The following is a 14,296-nucleotide window of genomic DNA, read 5'->3' as shown; positions in this document are numbered from 1 at the left end:
TCACTCCCTATCCTCAGACTTTTCTATCCAGTAATACCCACATAGTGACATTTTACCTCTGCAGCATCTCTACTCCCAGCCTGCTGTCACTAGATTACTCCATCTGCAAGCCTTTTTTTGCCTCACCTTCTCTTGTCCTCACAGGACTCATTCAGAACAGGAATGTGGAATTCCATTAGTCCAACGCCCGGGACATATTGTTTGGGGTCAAGGGCAACAGGTTTTCATGTGTTTTTGTCCTTCAGACAAGTAGGCCAAACCCCTTGCAGCACACCCTTTGGCTGCCAATTTAAAGTACTCCATTTTGGAGCAGGGAAGGGCACTCTCTGCAATATTTTTGCCCACATGTTAATGCTGTTCAAATTTGTATTTATGGTTCATTAATTGAAAGCCTTTATTATTTGGGTGAGCACTCTAAGTAAATGTTGTAATCTCCGACTGCACTACCGACAGTAGTTCCAGTATAAAAATGTGTACACACATTTTTAAAGTTTAGCAATATGGGGCTATGTATACCGTTCCCAGAATGCTCTCTGATTTGATGAAAATATTTGCAGAAGTTTGACAGCAAGATTGGTGATTCTTTGCTTTCAAAACAAAATATTCCATGCTAGTATTTCCCAAAAATATTTATAATGGAAAATCAGTGTAACCAGTTTCAATAAGATTATGGGCAACACAAATAAACAAGTATTGGCAAAGCCAATAGGTCTGCAATTGGTGGTCAGCTTTTTAGTTTTGTGAATGTGTGACTTATTTTGGCATGGTTTTTGTAAAACCTTGTTGGTGCGGGAGCTGCTGAGCCCTCACTATTATAACAAACATTGGCAACAGCAAAAATAGATTTTTGGTCTCAAAAAGCACACACTGCCACAGTAGTTACTGGCACTGAACAAAACTACTTTGTGTGCCGATATGCTCTTTGTGAAAGAGCAGAATGCGGTCACTCACAGTGAAGCCGGGTGATACAGAGAAAGACACAGAATTTTCATAAACACAAAAGGTCACGGTCAACGCCAGACTAAATCAGGGGAATAATTATTAAAGAAAGTCTCAAAAGTCTACCCATGGTATGTCCTTGCATTAAGGGCAGCTATACGGCTTTTATGAAGTCCCACGAATTCACAAAAGTAGGACATTAAATAGTACTCCTAGAAAATATTTGTGATCAGCATTTTAGCATTAGTAATTCTGCATGTGTAGATTTGCTCATGCAAAAATCTGAACGTTTTCAAGTTCACTTTCTCCTCCAACCACTTATTTCCCCCAACTCTGGAAGAAGGTTTATGTCTGCCATGGTCAGGAGTAAATTTCCAACCTTTGTCAGTATGGTAAAAGATTAGAGAAGAGTTGTTGAACACCCTTAAAACATGCAAGTTGGTAGGTTTGCAGTGACTCAAAAGGGCATTCTAACTCTGGAACTATCGCCTACCACTACCTTCATCCCCAGTATGTAGATCTGCAGAAACATGGCAATATAAGGAGATTGCAAATATTCAAACACTACTATGGTATGAGCCCTGGCATAATCAGAGGCTATATAAGAGCTCTTATATAATGAGATTGCAGCCATAATTTGTTGCTGCACCACATTGAACCAAAGGGGCAAGTGTATTTTGTTACAGGACAAATAGATTTATGAAGCAACCTGCCCCATGGACAAGTAGATATTTTATTGAATTCCACACCGCTAATAAAAATGTATCTTGAATCTTTTCTGGGTGACCTCTCGATTCTCCCCCAACACTCACAGTTCTCCCCTCTGCTTCTCAGTAGGATACCGCTCAGATGAAGTTCTTAGCGTTCACCTCTCTCACATAGTGGGGTGCTTATAGAAATAAACATTCATTCCTTTATTTAACCTTTCTCTTCCTCAACCCTACAGTTGCAGTCCTGATCGGAATGAAATTTGAAGAACTTCTACAAGATGCTGGGGGGTTTGGAAAGTTCCAAGTCTTCACTATACTTCTCTTGGCCATTCCGCGGACTGGAATCCCTCTCCACTACCTGCTGAACAACTTCCTGGCGGTTGTGCCTCCCCATCGGTGTGCCCTCTCTAACTTGGAAGGCTTTGGAAACCTCACAGAGGAGGAGCTGCTCCTCATCAGCATCCCCAGGGGGCCTGATGGGACCTTCAGTTCCTGCAAGATGTACGGAGAGCCCCAGTGGTACCTGCTGGCCAACTACACTTGGGGTCCATCCACCAACTCCACCTGGGGGACACCCAGTGCCTCCACCTGTGGACCACCCAATGCATCCACCCTGCAGAGCTGTCAGCATGGCTGGACCTATGACCACTCCCAGTTCACCTCCACAATAGCCACTCAGGTAAGAGCTAATTAGATGCCAACTACTGTCACACAACCACTCATTCTCCTACATCACACCCACGACATGAAACGACCCCCCTCAATACATCCGAGCCTCCTCCTCACGGCTCAAATACCACAAGAAGCTGAAGACCTGGCTCTTCATATAAGACTCTTGGGACCACCCACCTACCCCAAGCACCTGGATACTCTCTCAGGTAATAGTGTGCTATACAAATCAACATAACATAACCAGACTGAGGGTTAGCAGGTGGAAAAAGACACCAAGATAAAAACAAGAAACATTTTTATTGATGATTATATACAAACAAAAGCACTGCAATAACAACTGAAAGACAAATGCAAAGGCATCGGGGCCAAATAATCCACCTTGAGATGGGACAGTTTGGGCAAAAGATGTAATGTTTTATCAGAGCAATTATGAACTACAAAAAAGGCAATAAGATTTGAAAGAGAACGAGAATGACATTGTGTTCAAAGGAGTGAGAGTCACTCCCAATGAGTGAGACAGTGGTCCAAGTTGTGAGTCACACACTCAGTAACAGTAGGCTTTGAGGAGGGTCAGTAACACCAAATGAGTTAGATGGTGGACCTATGACTGGGATTCACAATCTAAGATTGAGACTATGCAGCTAGGAGTGAAACTCACACGTGATGAGTGAGACTGATCCACAGTGTGAGGCTCTAGCCAGTGAAATTGGGGGGCATGTTTAAGAGTTTCACTCCATGAGTAAGTCTGTGCTGCATTGAGTGAGCCTCACGCCCAGTAAGGAATAATGTTAATGTGTCATCCAATAAGAGACAGCAGCCCTAGGACTGGGGCCCACAACCAACCTATGAGCTCAAGCCAATAGAGTGACACTGTTGTAAAATGGGAGACAGGCACTCCAGAAGAGAGAGGTGTCTCAGATTATACTGCCAGTGGAGGTTATTATTAGGATTAGTGGAGTGCCAGACATTTGGAATTATGCAGGTTTGTCACAAAAAGTATGCAAGTAGGAGGTACAGAAAAACTCCAGAGGTGTGCATTAACATGTGCTAGTGAAGCAGTGTATATGACTAGTTGGACTATGCTAGCAGAAGTCCTCTGCATGCATGCATGAGCAGTTGGTGCCTGGATAGACTGCACTGATAAAGGGTGCAGACACTTAATATCCTGCAATTGTGCACTAATAGTCACTATATTGGAAGATTCCTATAGGTTAATACTTTGAGAGGTATGCCCTTACAGGTCTGTGACTCAAAAGCAGTTAGCTGTGCCCTATACGGGCCAGAGCTATGGGGATTTGACAAGCTAACCGAGCTCAGAAGATCAGAGAATAAATTCCTCAGAAACCTCGTGATGCTGCCACAAACCACCCCGCTTACTCCCCTAAGGTTAAACATGGGCCGACGCTCCATAGGCGACATGGCTCAGCCCCACCCATTCTTGTTTTGGGCACTCATTCGGAGGACCCCGGAGATACTGCCTTATGCGGAAGCCCTGTCAGAGGTCATCCGTCTAGACATGTGCAATAAGGTGGGGTGGATCAGAAGTATAAAAAAGCTAGTTTTCAATAATGGGATTCGGAAAGCATGGGAAAAAAACAGATTCACTCCTGCTTCAAACAGACGTAGTAAAGCAACATCACTGGGAATAGGTTTCTCAACAAGAGTCTATTATGCCCGACCAGGGGAAACGCACTACAGAGTTTCATCTGCCTCAACAGGTCAGATCCCTGGAATCCTACCTTGATTTAATTCAGGTACCCCAGTATAGGACACTTTACATTCAATTCAGGTTTGGCACCCTTCCCATTGGTGAGGTAACAGCAAAATGGCACAATATTGACCCGAGCTTAAGCAACTGCCCAGGATGCAGGGCACCAGCGGAGTCAGTTGCCCACGTGCTGTTCGCATGCCCAGCTTATGCCCATCCAAGTTTGAAACTACTAAAACCGATCTGCCAGCAAATAGGCTCACATAACCACCGGGATGCCCTGTGTATCCTTAAATCGGACACTGGACCCCTGGTAGCCTGTGCAGTTGCTAAATTTCTTGGCTAAATGTGGGTAATTAGGAGAAAGGCCCAAGACGGAGGATTGCAGTAAATTACATGCCGACCCCAAAGATGTAGTTGGCCCAGGGTATTAAGCATTTTTCCCTATGAAAACTTTTATTCTTCTAGTTGTGACGCAAAAGCACTCAATTGCATAATAACTGTTAGCTGGCCACTATATTAGCCCTGAAATGAGAGGGTACTAAGGGAACAAGCATTAGGAATGCATTAGGGCTCGGGTTTGTTTTAAGTTAGAGATAATGGCATTGTAAATAGCAATGTGTTTTAGGCACTCTGCACTACCACTCTGCACTCTGCACTCTCAATCTGCACTCTGCACTCTCAATCTGCACTCTGCACTACCACTCTGCACTACCACTCTGCACTCTGCACTACCACTCTGCACTACCACTCTGTACTCTGCACTACCACTCTGCACTACCAGTCTGCACTCTGCACTACCACACTGCACTCTGCACTACCAATCTGCACTCTGCGCTACCAATCTGCACTCTGCGCTACCAATCTGCACTACCACTCTGCACTCTGCGCTACCACTCTGCGCTACCACTCTGCACTCTGCGCTACCACTCTGCACTCTGCGCTACCACTCTGCACTCTGCACTACCAATCTGCACTGCCAATCTGCACTCTGCACTACCAATCTGCACTGCCAATCTGCACTCTGCACTACCAATCTGCACTGCCAATCTGCACTCTGCACTACCAATCTGCACTCTGCGCTACCACTCTGCACTCTGCACTACCAATCTGCACTACCAATCTGCACTCTGCACTACCAATCTGCACTGCCAATCTGCACTCTGCACTACCAATCTGCACTCTGCACTACCACTCGCACTCTCAAATTGCACTCTGCACTACCACTCTGCACTACCACTCTGCACTACCAATCTTCACTCTGCACTACCAATCTGCACTCTGCACTACCAATCTGCACTCTGCACTACCAATCTGCACTCTGCACTACCAATCTGCACTCTGCACTACCAATCTGCACTCTGCACTACCAATCTGCACTCTCAATCTGCACTCTGCACTCTCAATCTGCACTACCACTCTGCACTCTGCACTACCACTCTGCACTCTGCACTACCACTCTGCACTACCACTCTGCACTACCACTCTGCACTACCACTCTGCACTCTGCACTACCACTCTGCACTCTGCACTACCACTCTGTACTCTGCACTCTGCACTACCACTCTGTACTCTGCACTACCAATCTGCACTCTGCACTACCAATCTGCACTCTGCACTACCAATCTGCACTACCACTCTGCACTCTGCGCTACCACTCTGCACTACCACCCTGCACTCTGCACTACCACTCTGCACTACCACTCTGCACTACCACTCTGCACTACCACTCTGCACTCTGCACTACCACTCTGCACTACCACTCTGCACTCTGCACTCTGCACTACCACTCTGCACTACCACTCTGCACTACCACTCTGCACTACCACTCTGCACTACCACTCTGCACTACCACTCTGCACTACCACTCTGCACTACCACTCTGCACTACCACTCTGCACTACCACTCTGCACTACCACTCTGCACTCTGCACTACCACTCTGCACTCTGCACTCTCAATCTGCACTCTGCACTCTCAATCTGCACTCTGCACTCTCAATCTGCACTCTCTGCACTACCACTCTGCACTACCAATCTGCACTACCACTCTGCACTACCACTCTGCACTACCACTCTGCACTACTACTCTGCACTCTGCACTACCACTCTGTACTCTGCACTACCACTCTGCACTACCACTCTGCACTACCACTCTGCACTACCACTCTGCACTACCACTCTGCACTACTACTCTGCACTACTACTCTGCACTCTGCACTACCACTCTGTACTCTGCACTACCACTCTGCACTACCACTCTGCACTACCACTCTGCACTACCAATCTGCACTCTGCACTACCAATCTGCACTCTGCACTACCAAGCTGCACTCTGCACTACCAATCTGCACTCTGCACTACCACTCTGCACTACCACTTTGCACTCTGCACTACCACTCTGCACTACCACTCTGCACTCTGCACTCTGCACTACCACTCTGCACTCTGCACTACCACTCTGCACTACCACTCTGCACTCTGCACTCTGCACTACCACTCTGCACTCTGCACTACCACTCTGCACTACCACTCTGCACTACCACTCTGCACTACCACTCTGCACTACCACTCTGCACTACCACTCTGCACTACCACTCTGCACTCTGCACTACCTCTATGCACTCTGCACTACCTCTATGCACTCTGCACTCTGCATCTGCACTCTGCACTACCTCTATGCACTCTGCACTAACACTATGCACTCTGCACTACCACTCTGCACTACCACTCTGCACTACCACTCTGCACTACCACTCTGCACTACCACTCTGCACTACCACTCTGCACTACAACTCTGCACTACAACTCTGCACTCTGCACTACAACTCTGCACTACCAATCTGCACTACCAATCTGCACTCTGCACTCTCAATCTGCACTCTGCACTACCACTCTGCACTACCAAGCTGCACTCTGCACTCTCAATCTGCACTCTGCACTACCACTCTGCACTACCAATCTGCACTCTGCACTCTCAATCTGCACTCTGCACTACCACTCTGCACTCTCAATCTGCACTCTGCACTACCACTCTGCACTACCAATCTGCACTCTGCACTCTCAATCTGCACTCTGCACTACCACTCTGCACTCTGCACTACCACTCTGCACTACCACTCTGCACTACCAATCTGCACTCTGCACTCTCAATCTGCACTCTGCACTACCACTCTGCACTCTCAATCTGCACTCTGCACTACCACTCTGCACTACCAATCTGCACTCTGCACTCTCAATCTGCACTCTGCACTCTCAATCTGCACTCTGCACTACCACTCTGCACTCTGCACTACCACTCTGCACTCTGCACTACCACTCTGCACTACCACTCTGCACTACCACTCTGCACTACCAATCTGCACTCTCAATCTGCACTACCAATCTGCACTACCAATCTGCACTCTCAATCTGCACTCTGCACTCTCAATCTGCACTCTGCACTACCAATCTGCACTACCAATCTGCACTCTGCACTACCAATCTGCACTGCCAATCTGCACTCTACACTACCAATCTGCACTCTGCACTACCACTCGCACTCTCAAATTGCACTCTGCACTACCACTCTGCACTACCACTCTGCACTACCACTCTGCACTACCACTCTGCACTACCAAACTGCACTCTGCACTCTCAATCTGCACTCTGCACTCTCAATCTGCACTCTGCACTCTCAATCTGCACTCTGCACTACCACTCTCAATCTGCACTCTGCACTACCACTCTCAATCTGCACTCTGCACTACCACTCTGCACTACCACTCTGCACTACCACTCTGCACTACCACTCTGCACTACCACTCTCACTCTGCACTACCACTCTCACTCTGCACTACCACTCTCACTCTGCACTCTGCACTCTCACTCTGCACTCTCAATCTGCACTCTGCACTCTCAATCTGCACTCTGCACTCTCAATCTGCACTCTGCACTCTCAATCTGCACTCTGCACTCTCAATCTGCACTCTGCACTCTCAATCTGCACTCTGCACTACCACTCTGCACTACCAATCTGCACTCTGCACTACCAATCTGCACTCTGCACTACCAATCTGCACTCTGCACTACCACTCTGCACTACCACTCTGCACTACCACTCGCACTCTCACTCTGCACTCGCACTCTCAATCTGCACTCTGCACTACCACTCTGCACTACCACTCTGCACTCTGCACTCTCAATCTGCACTCTGCACTACCACTCTGCACTACCACTCTGCACTACCACTCTGCACTACCACTCTGCACTACCACTCTGCACTCTGCACTACCACTCTGCACTCTGCACTACCACTCTGCACTCTGCACTACCACTCTGCACTCGCACTCTGCACTACCACTCTGCACTACCACTCTGCACTACCACTCTGCACTACCACTCTGCACTACCACTCTGCACTACCACTCTGCACTACCACTCTGCACTACCACTCTGCACTACCACTCTGCACTACCACTCTGCACTACCACTCTGCACTACCACTCTGCACTACCACTCTGCACTACCACTCTGCACTACCACTCTGCACTACCACTCTGCACTACCACTCTGCACTACCAAACTGCACTCTGCACTACCAAACTGCACTCTGCACTCTCAATCTGCACTCTGCACTCTCAATCTGCACTCTGCACTACCACTCTCAATCTGCACTCTGCACTACCACTCTCAATCTGCACTCTGCACTACCACTCTCAATCTGCACTCTGCACTACCACTCTGCACTACCACTCTGCACTACCACTCTGCACTACCACTCTGCACTACCACTCTGCACTACCACTCTAGCTGCACTCTGCACTCTCAATCTGCACTCTGCACTCTCAATCTGCACTCTGCACTCTCAATCTGCACTCTGCACTCTCAATCTGCACTCTGCACTCTGCACTACCACTCTGCACTCTCAATCTGCACTCTGCACTACCACTCTGCACTACCACTCTGCACTACCACTCTGCACTACCACTCTGCACTACCACTCTGCACTACCACTCTGCACTACCACTCTGCACTACCACTCTGCACTACCACTCTGCACTACCACTCTGCACTCTGCACTACCACTCTGCACTACCACTCTGCACTCTGCACTACCACTCTGCACTACCACTCTGCACTCTGCACTACCACTCTGCACTACCACTCTGCACTACCACTCTGCACTACCACTCTGCACTACCACTCTGCACTACCACTCTGCACTACCACTCTGCACTACCACTCTGCACTCTGCACTACCACTCTGCACTCTGCACTACCAATCTGCACTACCACTCTGCACTCTGCGCTACCACTGCACTACCACTCTGCACTCTGCGCTACCACTCTGCACTCTGCGCTACCACTCTGCACTCTGCGCTACCACTCTGCACTCTGCACTACCACCCTGCACTCTGCACTACCACCCTGCACTCTGCACTACCACCCTGCACTCTGCACTACCACTCTGCACTACCACTCTGCACTACCACTCTGCACTATCACTCTGCACTCTCACTCTGCACTCTCAATCTGCACTCTCAATCTGCACTCTCAATCTGCACTCTGCACTCTCAATCTGCACTACCACTCTGCACTCTGCACTACCACTCTGCACTCTGCACTACCACTCTGCACTCTGCACTACCACTCTGCACTCTGCACTACCACTCTGCACTCTGCACTACCACTCTGCACTCTGCCCTACCACTCTGCACTACCACTCTGCACTCTGCACTACCACTCTGCACTACCACTCTGCACTACCACTCTGCACTCTGCACTCTGCACTCCCACTCTGCACTCCCACTCTGCACTCCCACTCTGCACTCCCACTCTGCACTACCACTCTGCACTACCACTCTGCACTACCACTCTGCACTCTGCAGTACCAATCTGCACTCTGCACTACCAATCTGCCCTCTGCACTACCAATCTGCCCTCTGCACTACCACTCTGCACTACCACTCTGCACTCTGCACTACCACTCTGCACTCTGCACTACCACTCTGCACTACCACTCGCACTCTCACTCTGCACTACCACTCGCACTCTCACTCTGCACTACCACTCTGCACTACCACTCTGCACTCTCACTCTGCACTACCACTCGCACTCTCACTCTGCACTACCACCCGCACTCTCACTCTGCACTACCACTCGCACTCTCACTCTGCACTACCACTCGCACTCTCACTCTGCACTACCACTCTGCACTCTGCACTACCACTCTGCACTACCCCTCTGCACTCTGCACTCTCAATCTGCACTCTGCACTACCACTCTGCACTACCACTCTGCACTACCACTCGCACTCTCACTCTGCACTACCACTCGCACTCTCACTCTGCACTACCACTCTGCACTCTGCACTACCACTCTGCACTCTGCACTACCACTCTGCACTCTGCACTACCACTCTGCACTCTCAATCTGCACTCTGCACTACCACTCTGCACTCTCAATCTGCACTCTGCACTACCACTCTGCACTACCACTCTGCACTACCCCTCTGCACTACCCCTCTGCACTACCCCTCTGCACTACCCCTCTGCACTACCCCTCTGCACTACCCCTCTGCACTCTCAATCTGCACTCTGCACTACCACTCTGCACTACCACTCTGCACTACCACTCTGCACTACCACTCGCACTCTCACTCTGCACTACCACTCGCACTCTCACTCTGCACTACCACTCTGCACTCTGCACTACCACTCTGCACTCTGCACTACCACTCTGCACTCTGCACTACCACTCTGCACTCTCAATCTGCACTCTGCACTACCACTCTGCACTCTCAATCTGCACTCTGCACTACCACTCTGCACTACCACTCTGCACTCTGCACTACCACTCTGCACTCTGCACTACCACTCTGCACTCTGCACTACCACTCTGCACTACCACTCTGCACTCTGCACTACCACTCTGCACTCTGCACTACCACTCTGCACTCTGCACTACCACTCTGCACTACCAAACTGCACTCTGCACTCTCAATCTGCACTCTGCACTACCAAACTGCACTCTGCACTCTCAATCTGCACTCTGCACTACCACTCTCAATCTGCACTCTGCACTACCACTCTCAATCTGCACTCTGCACTACCACTCTGCACTACCACTCTGCACTCTGCACTACCACTCTGCACTCTGCACTACCACTCTGCACTACCACTCTGCACTACCACTCCGCACTACCACTACTACTCTGCACTACCACTCTGCACTACCACTCTGCACTACCACTCTGCACTACCACTCTGCACTACCACTCTGCACTACCACTCTGCACTACCACTCTGCACTACCACTCTGCACTCTGCACTACCACCCTGCACTCTGCACTACCACTCTGCACTACCCCTCTGCACTCTGCACTCTCAATCTGCACTCTGCACTACCACTCTGCACTACCACTCTGCACTCTGCACTACCACTCTGCACTACCACTCTGCACTACCACTCTGCACTCTGCACTACCACTCTGCACTCTGCACTCCCACTCTGCACTCCCACTCTGCACTCCCACTCTGCACTCCCACTCTGCACTCCCACTCTGCACTCCCACTCTGCACTCCCACTCTGCACTCCCACTCTGCACTCCCACTCTGCACTCCCACTCTGCACTCCCACTCTGCACTCTGCGCTACCAATCTGCACTACCACTCTGCACTCTGCGCTACCACTCTGCACTACCACTCTGCACTCTGCGCTACAACTCTGCACTACCACTCTGCACTACCACTCTGCACTCTGCACTACCACTCTGCACTACCACTCTGCACTCTGCACTACCACTCTGCACTCTGCACTACCACTCTTCACTACCACTCTGCACTACCAGTCTGCACTACCACTCTGCACTCTGCGCTACCACTCTGCACTACCACTCTGCACTCTGCGCTACAACTCTGCACTACCACTCTGCACTCTGCACTACCACTCTGCACTCTGCACTACCACTCTTCACTACCACTCTGCACTACCAATCTGCACTACCAATCTGCACTACCACTCTGCACTCTGCGCTACCACTCTGCACTACCACTCTGCACTCTGCGCTACAACTCTGCACTACCACTCTGCACTCTGCACTACCACTCTGCACTCTGCACTACCACTCTGCACTACCACTCTGCACTCTGCACTACCACTCTGCACTCTACACTACCACTCTTCACTACCACTCTGCACTACCACTCTGCACTCTACACTACCACTCTTCACTACCACTCTGCACTACCAGTCTGCACTACCACTCTGCACTCTGCACTACCACTCTGCACTACCACTCTGCACTACCACTCTGCACTACCACTCTGCACTACCACTCTGCACTACCACTCTGCACTCTGCACTACCACTCTGCACTCTGCACTACCACTCTGCACTCTGCACTACCACTCTGCACTCTGCACTACCACTCTGCACTCTGCACTCTCAATCTGCACTCTGCACTACCAATCTGCACTACCACTCTGCACTCTGCGCTACCACTCTGCACTACCACTCTGCACTCTGCACTCTGCACTACCACTCTGCACTCTGCACTACCACCCTGCACTCTGCACTACCACTCTGCACTACCACCCTGCACTCTGCACTACCACTCTGCACTACCACCCTGCACTCTGCACTACCACTCTGCACTACCACTCTGCACTACCACTCTGCACTACCACTCTGCACTACCACTCTGCACTACCACTCTGCACTACCACTATGCACTCTGCACTACCACTATGCACTCTGCACTACCACTATGCACTCTGCACTACCACTATGCACTCTGCACTACCACTATGCACTCTGCACTCTGCATCTGCACTCTGCACTACCACTCTGCACTACCACTCTGCACTACCACTCTGCACTACCACTCTGCACTACCACTCTGCACTACCACTCTGCACTACCACTCTGCACTACCACTCTGCACTACCACTCTGCACTACCACTCTGCACTACCACTCTGCACTACCACTCTGCACTACCACTCTGCACTCTGCACTACCACTCTGCACTACCACTCTGCACTACCACTCTGCACTCTGCACTACCACTCTGCACTACCAATCTACACTCTGCACTCTCAATCTGCACTCTGCACTACCACTCTGCACTACCACTCTGCACTCTGCACTACCACTCTGCACTACCAATCTGCACTACCAATCTGCACTCTGCACTCTCAATCTGCACTCTGCACTCTCAATCTGCACTCTGCACTACCAATCTGCACTACCAATCTGCACTCTGCACTACCAATCTGCACTGCCAATCTGCACTCTGCACTACCAATCTGCACTCTGCACTACCACTCGCACTCTCAAATTGCACTCTGCACTACCACTCTGCACTACCACTCTGCACTACCACTCTGCACTACCACTCTGCACTACCACTCTGCACTACCACTCTGCACTCTGCACTACCAATCTGCACTCTCAATCTTCACTCTGCACTCTCAATCTGCACTACCACTCTGCACTCTGCACTACCACTCTGCACTCTGCACTACCACTCTGCACTCTGCACTACCACTCTGCACTACCACTCTGCACTACCACTCTGCACTACCACTCTGCACTACCAATCTGCACTCTGCACTACCACTCTGCACTACCAATCTGCACTCTGCACTACCAATCTGCACTCTCAATCTTCACTCTGCACTCTCAATCTGCACTACCACTCTGCAATCTGCACTACCACTCTGCACTCTGCACTACCACTCTGCACTCTGCACTACCACTCTGCACTACCACTCTGCACTCTGCACTACCACTCTGCTCTCTGCACTCTGCACTACCACTCTGCACTCTGCCCTACCACTCTGCACTACCACTCTGCACTACCACTCTGCACTACCACTCTGCCCTACCACTCTGCACTACCACTCTGCACTACCACTCTGCACTTTGCACTACCACTCTGCACTTTGCACTACCACTCTGCACTTTGCACTACCACTCTGCACTTTGCACTACCACTCTGCACTTTGCACTACCACTCTGCACTCTGCACTACCACTCTGCACTACCACTCTGCACTACCACTCTGCACTCTTCACTACCACTCTGCACTACCACTCTGCACTCTTCACTACCACTTTACACTACCACTCTGCACTCTTCACTACCACTCTGCACTCTTCACTACCACTCTGCACTACCACTCTGCACTCTTCACTACCACTCTGCACTACCACTCTGCACTACCACTCTGCACTACCACTCTGCACTCTTCACTACCACTCTGCACTACCACTCTGCACTACCAC

General features: G+C 50.2%; 1 pseudogene across 1 annotated transcript in view; it reads left to right on the top strand.

Moving 5' to 3' along the window:
• The first annotated feature begins 1,902 nt into the window (after positions 1 to 1,902).
• The window catches only part of LOC147663254 (solute carrier family 22 member 7-like), a 359,210-nt pseudogene continuing 346,816 nt past the window's right edge, over positions 1,903 to 14,296 (top strand). The window contains exon 1 of the transcript XR_015305363.1: positions 1,903 to 2,328. The product of XR_015305363.1 is annotated as a solute carrier family 22 member 7-like (transcript). The remainder of the gene's footprint in view (positions 2,329 to 14,296) is intronic.

The sequence above is a fragment of the Lissotriton vulgaris genome, unplaced genomic scaffold (assembly GCF_964263255.1).
Source record: "Lissotriton vulgaris unplaced genomic scaffold, aLisVul1.2 SCAFFOLD_2405, whole genome shotgun sequence".
NCBI lineage: Eukaryota > Metazoa > Chordata > Amphibia > Caudata > Salamandridae > Lissotriton > Lissotriton vulgaris.
This window is presented reverse-complemented; position numbering and strand designations above follow the sequence as displayed.